Source organism: Arachis duranensis, chromosome 7 (genome assembly GCF_000817695.3).
Source record: "Arachis duranensis cultivar V14167 chromosome 7, aradu.V14167.gnm2.J7QH, whole genome shotgun sequence".
Classification (NCBI taxonomy): domain Eukaryota; kingdom Viridiplantae; phylum Streptophyta; class Magnoliopsida; order Fabales; family Fabaceae; genus Arachis; species Arachis duranensis.
Window position 1 is genome coordinate 18934151 of NC_029778.3, and position 9919 is coordinate 18944069.

A 9919-nucleotide genomic window follows, 5' to 3' on the forward strand; every position below is an offset into this window, starting at 1 on the left:
TATATTTTTATTAGTTTTTAGTTAAAATTCACTTTTCTGGACTTTACTATGAGTTTGTGTGTTTTTCTGTGATTTCAGGTATTTTCTGGCTGAAATTGAGGGACCTGAGCAAAAATCTGATTCAGAGACGGAAAAGGACTGCAAATGCTGTTGGATTCTGACCTCCCTACACTCGAAGTGAATTTTCTGGAGATACAGAAGCCCAATTAGCGCGCTCTCAATGGCGTTGAAAAGTAGACATCCTGGGCTTTCCAGCAATGTATAATAGTCCATACTTTGCCCGAGATTTGATGGCCCAAACCGGCGTTGCAAATCAGCTTCAGAATTCCCAGCGTTTAACGCTGGAATTGGCATAAAAATTGGAGTTAAACGCCCAAACTGGCATAAAAGCTGGCGTTTAACTCCAGGAAGAGTCTCTACACGAAAATACTTCAATGCTCAGCCCAAGCACACACCAAGTAGGCCCGGAAGTGGATTTTTCTGTCATTTACTCATTTCTGTAAACCCTAGGTTACGAGTTCACTATTAATAGGATGTTTTGACATTGTATCTGTACCTCATGACACTTTACACGTTTCTTTGTGTACCTTCCACAGCATGAGTCTCTAAACCCCATGGTTGGAGGTGAGGAGCTCTGCTGTGTCTTGATGGATTAATGCAATGACTACTGTTTTTCATTCAATCATGCTTGCTTCCATTCCAAGATATTACTTGTTCTTAAACCGGATGAATGTGATGATCCGTGACACTCATCATCGGCATTCAAGAGAATCCGGAAGGTCTAAACCTTGTCTGTGGTATTCTGAGTAGGATTCAATGATTGAATGACTGTGACGAGCTTCAAACTCCTGAGGGCTGGGCGTTAGTGACAGACGCAAAAGAATCACTGGATTCTATTCCAACCTGATTGAGAACCGACAGATGGATAGCCGTGCCGTGACAGGGTGCGTTGAACATTTCCACTGAGAGGATGGGAGGTAGCCACTGACAACGGTGAAACCCTTGCATACAGCTTGCCATGGAAGGGGCCTTGCGTGCTTGAAGAAGAAGACAGTAGGAAAGCAGAGATTCAGAAGACAGAGCATCTCCAAAGCCTCAACTTATTCTCCATTACTGCAAAACAAGTACTTATTTCATGTTCTTTTGCTTTTCACAATCAATCCTGATAATTTCTGATATCCTAAATAAGAGTTACAAGATAACCATAGCTTGCTTCAAGCCGACAATCTCCATGGGATCGACCCTTACTCACGTAAGGTATTACTTGGACGACCTAGTGCACTTGCTGGTTAGTTGTGCGGGATTGCAAAAGTGTGATTGCAATTTCGTGCACCACTCCTCCTAGGGACATCTCCGGCGATTTCCACATATCAGAATGAATCAACTCCAATATGTGCTTGCTCTGAGCAGTTGATCTACCAAACGTCAATCTATGTTGTTTGCTTGTAACGCAGTACTTACAAAATGGTAAGTTTACCGATTTGATCCCAAGAATGAGATTACAATCTATAAGAATCTTCAAGTCTCGTTCTGACATGTGGCCCAATTTGCAATGCCATATCATTGTCATTTCTTCTTGTCTTTCTGAAGTAACTGATGCCTCTGCCTCTTGCAAAGTATCTCCCACAAGCATGTATAGATTTGCTACAATTTTTTCTGCTTTTATTACCACAAGAGCTCCTTTAACAACTTTCAAGATCCCACCTTCAATATGAGTCTTGCAACCAAGTTCATCCAATTGCCCAATCGATAACAAATTCTTCTTCAAGCCTTTCACGTGTCTTACCCCTTGAAGTGAACGAATAGAACCATCAAACATTTTTATTTTGATAGTACCCATTCCAACAATTTTTAAGGCATGATCGTTTCTCATAAACACCGATCCTTCCAAGACAGGTTCATATGTACAAAACTAATCAGGATGAGGAGTCATGTGCCATGTTGCTCCTGAATCAACAATCCAAACATCAGTGAGATATTTGTTACCTTTAGAACCAATTGTTGCTTCGCTATACAGGATTTCTCCATCATCAGAGGTGTTCGTAACGCATCCTTGAGAACTTGATCCTTCTGGAACCTTCTCTATACTCTTCTTATTCCAACAATCTTTCTTGAAGTGCCCTCTCTTACAACAATTGTAGCATTTGACTTGCTTCTTACTTTGTGACTTTGGTCTACTTTGACTCCCACTGGAACCACGCTCCATTGATCTTCCTCTTGTCATCAACAAAGTCTCTGCTTGTTTTGAGTTCTCTAATCTATCTTCCTTATTCTTTCGCCTAGATTCTTCTTCAAGAACCGTGGCAGCCATGTCATCAGAAGAAAGATAATCAGTCAAAATATTATTAGTTAAGTTAATGATAAGCTGATCATATGAATCTGGTAGACTTTGAAGTAACAGCTCTGCACGTTCGTTTTCTGCCATGATATATTCCAACGATGAGAGTTGAGAAAATAGCGTATTTAGATTGTTGATGTGATCCGTTGTCGACGTGGACTCACTCATTCGAAGAGTATAAAGCCTTCTCTTCAAGAATAACTTGTTGTGAAGTGACTTGACTTCATATAATTTGGTGAGAGCATCCCAAATTTCCTTTGCTGTCTTTTTTTCTGCTACACTTGATAAAACTGAGTCAGCTAATGCCAAGTGTAAGTTTACAACAACGTTGTTATCCCTCTCCTTCCATTTTTCATCTGTAATTCCAATGGGTCTACCTTCAATTGCTGTCACGCAATTGTCTTTTCTCATAATGGCTTTTATCTTCAATTTTCATATGGAAAAATTACTCCCACTGAATTTTAGAATTTCATACTTTGTTGCCATTTTTTTAGACGGTAACTCGCAGCGGAAAAAAATATATTAATCAGCAACCTTTGACTCTGATACCACTGTTAGGTACCAGACAAATGATACAACAAAATATAGAGATGAAAAATTAGAAATTTGTATAAAATATAGAAACAATTGAATAACTTTCTTTGATAATTACAACTTCTCTCTATCACAGACTACAATAACACTCTCTCTTGACAAAAGGAGAACACACTTCTCTCTATCATATATAGGAGAAAACTACTCAAAGAAATATTATGTTATTCTATCTGGATGACTTGATTGAAATAAATTAAAGAAAAACTCAATTTATAGTGAGTCTCTTCAATATGAACCATCCGTCAATTAGAGGTATATAATTCTTTTCTTTTTCAACCATTAAAATTCTAAGGTTATAAACTAAGATTGTTTATCACCTTCATTTTATTTAGTTATTATTTATTTATTTATTTTCTAAAATTAGCTTTACTAATTTTCACACTATGCACATTTTTCTACCCATGTTCTTTCTGTTCAAATACAATTCCAGTGCTTAATTCCATAATATGAATTAGTTTAGAGACTTTGGTGATGGAAAAAGAATGATTCAATTGAGAATGAATGTTAAAATTATAAAAAGAATACACATTTATGTTTAACAGAATAACTCTAACTAATTTGAATTGGGGTGTGTAAAGTGAATCAGAATTAATAATTTTTATATTTTGTGAAGATTTTCATGTGTTTTAAATATTTTTAGAATTCTTTTGTAATAGTTACTAAAAACGAAAAATCGTAATTTACTCTTTTTAAATGTATGGTCCTGTCTTTCCAGACTTTGAGAATTTAGGGAAAAATTTTGATCTAGGAAGACTTTTTAAGAAACATTTGGGTTCAATGTAAATAAAATAACTTATTTAACAAAATGTAAAAGTATTCCAATTGTGTGTGTATATATTACTTTTGTGTGTGAGTTAGTTTTTGGAGTTAAATAGTTAAATACTAGAGTAGATGCTATGTTATTTGATAAGTTAACTGTTGGGGTTAATCTATAATTTGGGTGCATAATTAACCCTCAAATTATATGATTTTGTAAGTAACTACACCAACCAGCAAAAAACTTAGAAAACTTCATAGGCAAAATTATATCCTCCTAAAAATCCTGTCTAGTGATTTTTCAATTATTTATTTATTTATATGAATTTGATTAATTTGCTTAATTATAAAAAATTGACTAATTATACTTTTTAATCATAATAAATTTTTTACTATTTAGGTTACACAAAATGACAATCTATCTGAGTAAGGTGATAATATATCATTATCACTACTCGCATGACCTTGCGAAAAATTTTTAACCTGACCAAATATATATTTACCAGTTTCTAAGCAACAAGGAATCAGTGTCTTGAGTATGGTTGGGTTGAGTGCTTTCTTTTAATTATGCATGATGAAACTTTTGAAATATTCTGAATCTGATTTTAAATTTGAATTGTTAAATATGTTTTATGAATGACTTAATGAATATGATCTATTAATAGTACTTTTAATAATTTTTATTTTAGTTAAATGTAGAGACATATATAAGACTATGTTTATGTTGTTTGACTTTTTGTGTTTCAACTATATGAACTATTTTATCTTATTATTTTATTTGACTTTTTTTTAATTCTTTTTATTTTTTCTGACTTTATTTTGCAGGCATTTAATTTACTATGAAGCGTAAATGTAATATTTTCTGACAGTCAATCTTTGAAGAGCTACGAAAACAAAATAAAAACAAACTTGAGTTCAGAAGATGGTTTGAATCAAGTAAATCTAAATCATGATGGAATAATTTTCAGAGATGGAGGTGATAAATCAAAGTGGTATAGATCCACCAAAACCTACTACATCTACGAATAAGAGATGAAAATGAAGCACTGATTGTGAATGTTAAAGGTAGGTGTATTCAAACTCTAACTTTTCTTTTGAAGCAACTAGAAAATCCTATTGGTTTAGTTTTACCAAAATAATATTATGTGACTTTTATAGTTACTTTATTTTTTCAGTCCACCGTCCTTTAGTAATTGCTCCTTTAATTTGCTCCAATGAATTTACTATAAGAATTGATATTTTAATTTTTTTATTAGGTGGTCCTTCTGCCAAATTAGATATATTTATTTAGCCCATTATATGTGTTCTTCTAGTAAATAACTTTTAATTTCATTAATCTCTAGTGTGTTAATACACCAAGTCTAGTGTTGGTTGATTTTATTTTCTAAAAGTTATACTTGTGTTGGCTGGTTTTCTTTATCATCTTTTTAAAATTTCTGTAATTTAAGTTATGTTCTCTTTATGTCTTTCTGAATTGCTGATAACTGTGCTATGAAAATAAAGTCATAATAATTTATTGTATATTTCTCATTCCTTTTGAATATTACAATCTGTAAAACTCTTTAATGCATGAGAATATTAGATGTAGCAAATTAGAGCCGATCAATAGTATTTTTTATAGTTGATGTCTGTGTGGTTTATGTATGGTACTGACTACTCTGTTCATTTTTTGATTACTCTGCACCTAGCCTATTTGTGTTTTTGTTATCTTTTCTTCTTGAATATGTATAATTATATATATATTTTTAAAAATACTAGATAATGTGATATAGTATTTTTTCTTGTAGTCTTTATACATTTTACACATGACCAGGAACATTTCATATCTTGGATAAAATAACTGGTTGTGGCTAGCATTATGGGCCTTAAATTGGTTCTTGTTGTAATACACAATAATTATTATTTTTATCTTGATTAATCATGCATGTACACACTAGGTATATATACTTTTAATTTATTGTTAACCTCTTTTAGTTTAATGAAACGTTCAACTATACAATCTAATTTTGTGGTTCATTAAAGTCACATTTGTTTAATTAATAAGTTCAAGATTTAAGAAACACTTTGAAACCAACCCACTGTGTTTTTATTGTCTAATACCATGTTTAATTTGGTATCGATATATGTATGCAATTTAGATTAATTACTGATATATGTGTGTGCGCAATTAATTTGATATATATAAGTTTGTCATCTATGCCGTTTTATTTTTTTTAAATTTTGATTTAGTTTTTCTTGACTTTCTTCCATGATTTCAGACACTTTTACCGAAGAAATCATCACTCGCAAAATGACAGCAATTCAAGCTTGGGCCTTGAAAAAAAGTGAAAAAGTCATGATGAAATTGGATGCAGATGGACAAGGTTGAGATAATGGCTCGAACTTGTTTATGAGATTTCTTGGTCAAGTAGTTTGTCGAATTAGATTTTGTCCCATATCAATCAAAAAATGGGATAAGATACCAAAAGATAACACAAAAAGACATTGGAAATTTATTGAAGTAAGTGGTTTCATTTTGATGTGTATTTTTATTGATTTGTTATCATTTATTAATTGACTTTTTCTATGAATTATTTCAAGAAAAATTTTAAGTTTAATTATGCTCCTGGTGTCAAATCACTACTAGAAAACTTGTTATTACAGACAGAAATTTCTTACGGATTTTATCCCACTGAAATATAGACGGAATTTCAGAGGGATTTTTTTGTCGGAAAACAAAAAAAATAGATTAGCATAAATTACAGACGGAAAAGAGAATCCGTCTATAATTCCATCGGAAAAATTAATTTTTTTCTGTGGAATGGTTACAGACGGATTTTTCGTCTGTAATTAAGTAGACAAAACGCGCGTTTTATTAAATTATTACAGACAGAAAATCCGTCTTTCCGTCTGTAATTTAAATGAAATCCGTCGGAAATATTGAAAACCCTAGTTGAAGATTAACTCCATTCACTCGCCATTCACACCTAGTTACTCGCCATTCACTCCATTCACTCGCCATTCACTTCGCCCTGCACCCCGTCGCCCACAGCCACCGCAGTCTCTGCCGTCACTGCAGCCACGCAGCCCCGCATCAGATTTTTTTATTCATAATTGTTCATAAGCAATGATAATATTGAATGCTGTGTATTTTGTGAATTTTGTTCATAAAATGTCTATTAAGCAGTTCATAATTTTGTTCATAATTTTGTTCATATTTGTTCATAATTGAGTACATATGAAAAGGCTGTTGGATGCGAGGAAATCTATATAGCATAATGGATGTTGGTGGTTAAATTGCGGTGAAATAAATCACGACATATATTGATCTTTTGTCAAATATCTGATCCTCATTCTTTTCTTTTAGAAACCATAGCTGATACATATCTCCATTTTGCATGAGCATTATTCTCTTGAAGAGTTTCTATCAACAACTATGATACTGCAGTCTTTTATTTATTTATATTATGTTATTTATACCATTTGGTGTAGGATTCCCAAGGCAAGTTTCCCTGTTGATTTGATCATACAAGTTGATCACTCCAGCTTTTATTTGCATAAGGTTTGTCAAATCTCTCATTTAATTCTATAGAACACTTGGTGTACTTATATCATAAGAACGATCAGTCTTTGTGTCTAATTCTTAGTAATATGTATAAAGGTCCTAAAGTTAAAAAATTATTCTCTTCAAAATGTTCTTTCTGAGAAGTTATTTTTAAGGGATTAGTTACTGCTATTAATAATAAATATTATAAAAAAAGACAATAAAATAAAATAATTTTGTGTTGCCCAGTCACTAGTTTTTCATTCTTCATTCCGTGTTACAATATTGTTATTCTTCATTCTTATTAATGTCTTGTATCATTCATACAGCTTTTCCATGGAAGCCAACAAGACATAACTACAATAGAGAAAGGTTTTTGAGGAGATACGGGTAGAAAAACAGAGAATGGAATTCTCACCATGATTGAACCTGATGACAAAAGTGGTATGAATGACTAAATCTTACATTCTCATGCCTTTGTTAGCTCATTTATGGTATATAACCATCTTATATGATGTTTATATTTGTCATTTAGTTTGTTGTATATAAACCCTATGTAGGCTAAATGGCATAATTTTATTTGATTATTTCCACTAAAAAAAAAGAGATCACATTTGAATGGAAGAAAAAGTTCAGCAACATCTGATAAGGTGTTTAGTGCGAGTATGTCTATAACTGTTAACAAATAGATATTGTTTTGATTTGTATGTTAAATTGTCCATATTTTGTATCCTAGAGAAATTATAATGCTAAATTGCCAAGGAGCAGATAATATATAAGAATTAACATCATGATTCAAAAGTGACAAATGTGGTGGTCTAATTTGAGTGAAAAGTGAGCTTTTATATATGATACCACTAATAGAGTTGTTAGAGAAACTTGAAATTATAAGATAGATCCTTTGATTATAGTGATATAGATTCCTTCCAGAGTTTGTTCATATCCTTATGGGTTTTATGTTATCATTATTCTTATGCTTTGTTATAGCTTGATTTACTTTCTTTATGCTATGTTTGCTTAGTGCTTTGTTTTTCCTATGATTTGCAGACCCTTGATGAGATTAAAGACAAATCACTTCGTAAAAAAGTTAGCAAAAGTACATGTAAAGATTTTGTTAGTTTGGTTCAAGCATGGCTAAGCAAACTTCAGGTACCACGCAAGTCTTTGCAAACTTAATTTTCTATTTTCTGCAATTGTTTTTGCAGCATTGATAAGGCGAGTCATTTAGAGTTACTTGATTAACAAGCCGAGTTGAATATTTTCTAATTGTTGTGTTTTGAGTTATCTTTGCAGACTTGTATCTTTATTTGGTTAAGCATCACCATAACTATTGGTTCTCCCTCTTAAATATCTCTATTTCTTCCCTTCTAAATACTTGTTCGGTTGTTCCAATTTATCAGTATTATAGCATTAATCTATATTCTAAAGTCGTGAGATCAAGAATATTTGTCAGTGTATAATGTGTGTTGTATTCCCACCTTGCAGTGCTCAAAATCATTACGGGGTGTTTTTGTTGAGACCAACCAAAGTGAGCTGTCAGCATTCATATCATATGCATTGGCATTTCCTAATAACTTTCTTGCCCTTGTAGACACTTATGATGTAAGTATTTAATATTTTCTTAGTAAATCTCTATTTTCTGCTAAGAGGAAATAGGAATGATAATCTCTCAACATTGCTTTGGCCAGCAATGTTCCATCCTTGTGTGCAAATCTAGCTGTTCTGAATTACTTCTGGTTTAGTTTAGCTTAGCTGTTTCTCCATATAATCAACTTTGCATTTCTTGGCAGGTCATACGAAGTGGAATCCCCAACTTCTGTGCAGTTGCATTAGCTCTCAATGAGTTAGGGTATGTCCGAAGTTGATTATTCCTCCCCTTCATTTTTATTGTCAATACTTGGTTAGAAGTTTCATATTGTGGTTTGTTAGTTTTTCCTGTTGATTTTGATTAATCGGGACACACAATTTTGTTATTCGTTTCTTATTTTCCTTCCATGAATTACTTCCTTCATTATTAGCTAATATGTTCTATTATGCCTTGGTGTTCCTTGTTTCTGGTTTAAGGATTGCAGATTTGTTTTGGCTTTGATTAGTTTCTAAGCATTCCTTGTTTTCACTTTAAGGATTGCAGATTGGTTTTGGCTTTCGAATAGTGTCTAAGCATCCTCAACCCCCTAAAATAAAATATTAGTTGCTTTGTGGTGCAGATACAAAGCAATTGGCATTAGACTGGACTCTGGTGACCTTGCCTATTTGTCTTGTCAAGCCAGGAAGATCTTTTATTTGTTAAAGGAAGATAACAAAAGCAAAAAGAAAGGAAATTAAAGAAGAAAAAAACTCTCCGAGAGCGACGTTTAAGGGAGTTCTACCAAAAATAAAAGCAAATAACAAAAACACATAAACTTCTTTTATTTCTTTGGCGATAATTTATCAATGTGTAAAGTTCGAACATAAATGTTGTTCGTCAAACTCTAATTCTATGTGTTTTGGTTTAGGATCAAGATAGACGAAAGAACCGTCATTTTCTTCGTAACTTATTATGTCGTCTCTATCTTGTTTTGAAAGCTAGGTTCCCCTGCACCACGCACTTTTGAGGCTTCATGGCTATGTTTTATATCTCATGTTCAAGGCTCATGCCATTTTCTCTGTCAGGTATTGGTGCGCGAAATTGTGAACAATACTTTTTCACAACTCTCATAATCCCCGGT

The 9919-nt window shown here is 32.7% G+C and overlaps 1 long non-coding RNA gene across 1 annotated transcript; it reads left to right on the forward strand.

The window, feature by feature from the left end:
• Positions 1-8700: 8700 nt before the first annotated feature.
• On the forward strand, positions 8701-9492 carry LOC107458143 (uncharacterized). Its single transcript, XR_001585969.3, has 3 exons — positions 8701-8813; positions 9002-9060; positions 9419-9492. It is a non-coding gene; the product is annotated as an uncharacterized LOC107458143 (long non-coding RNA).
• The last annotated feature ends 427 nt before the right edge of the window (positions 9493-9919 follow it).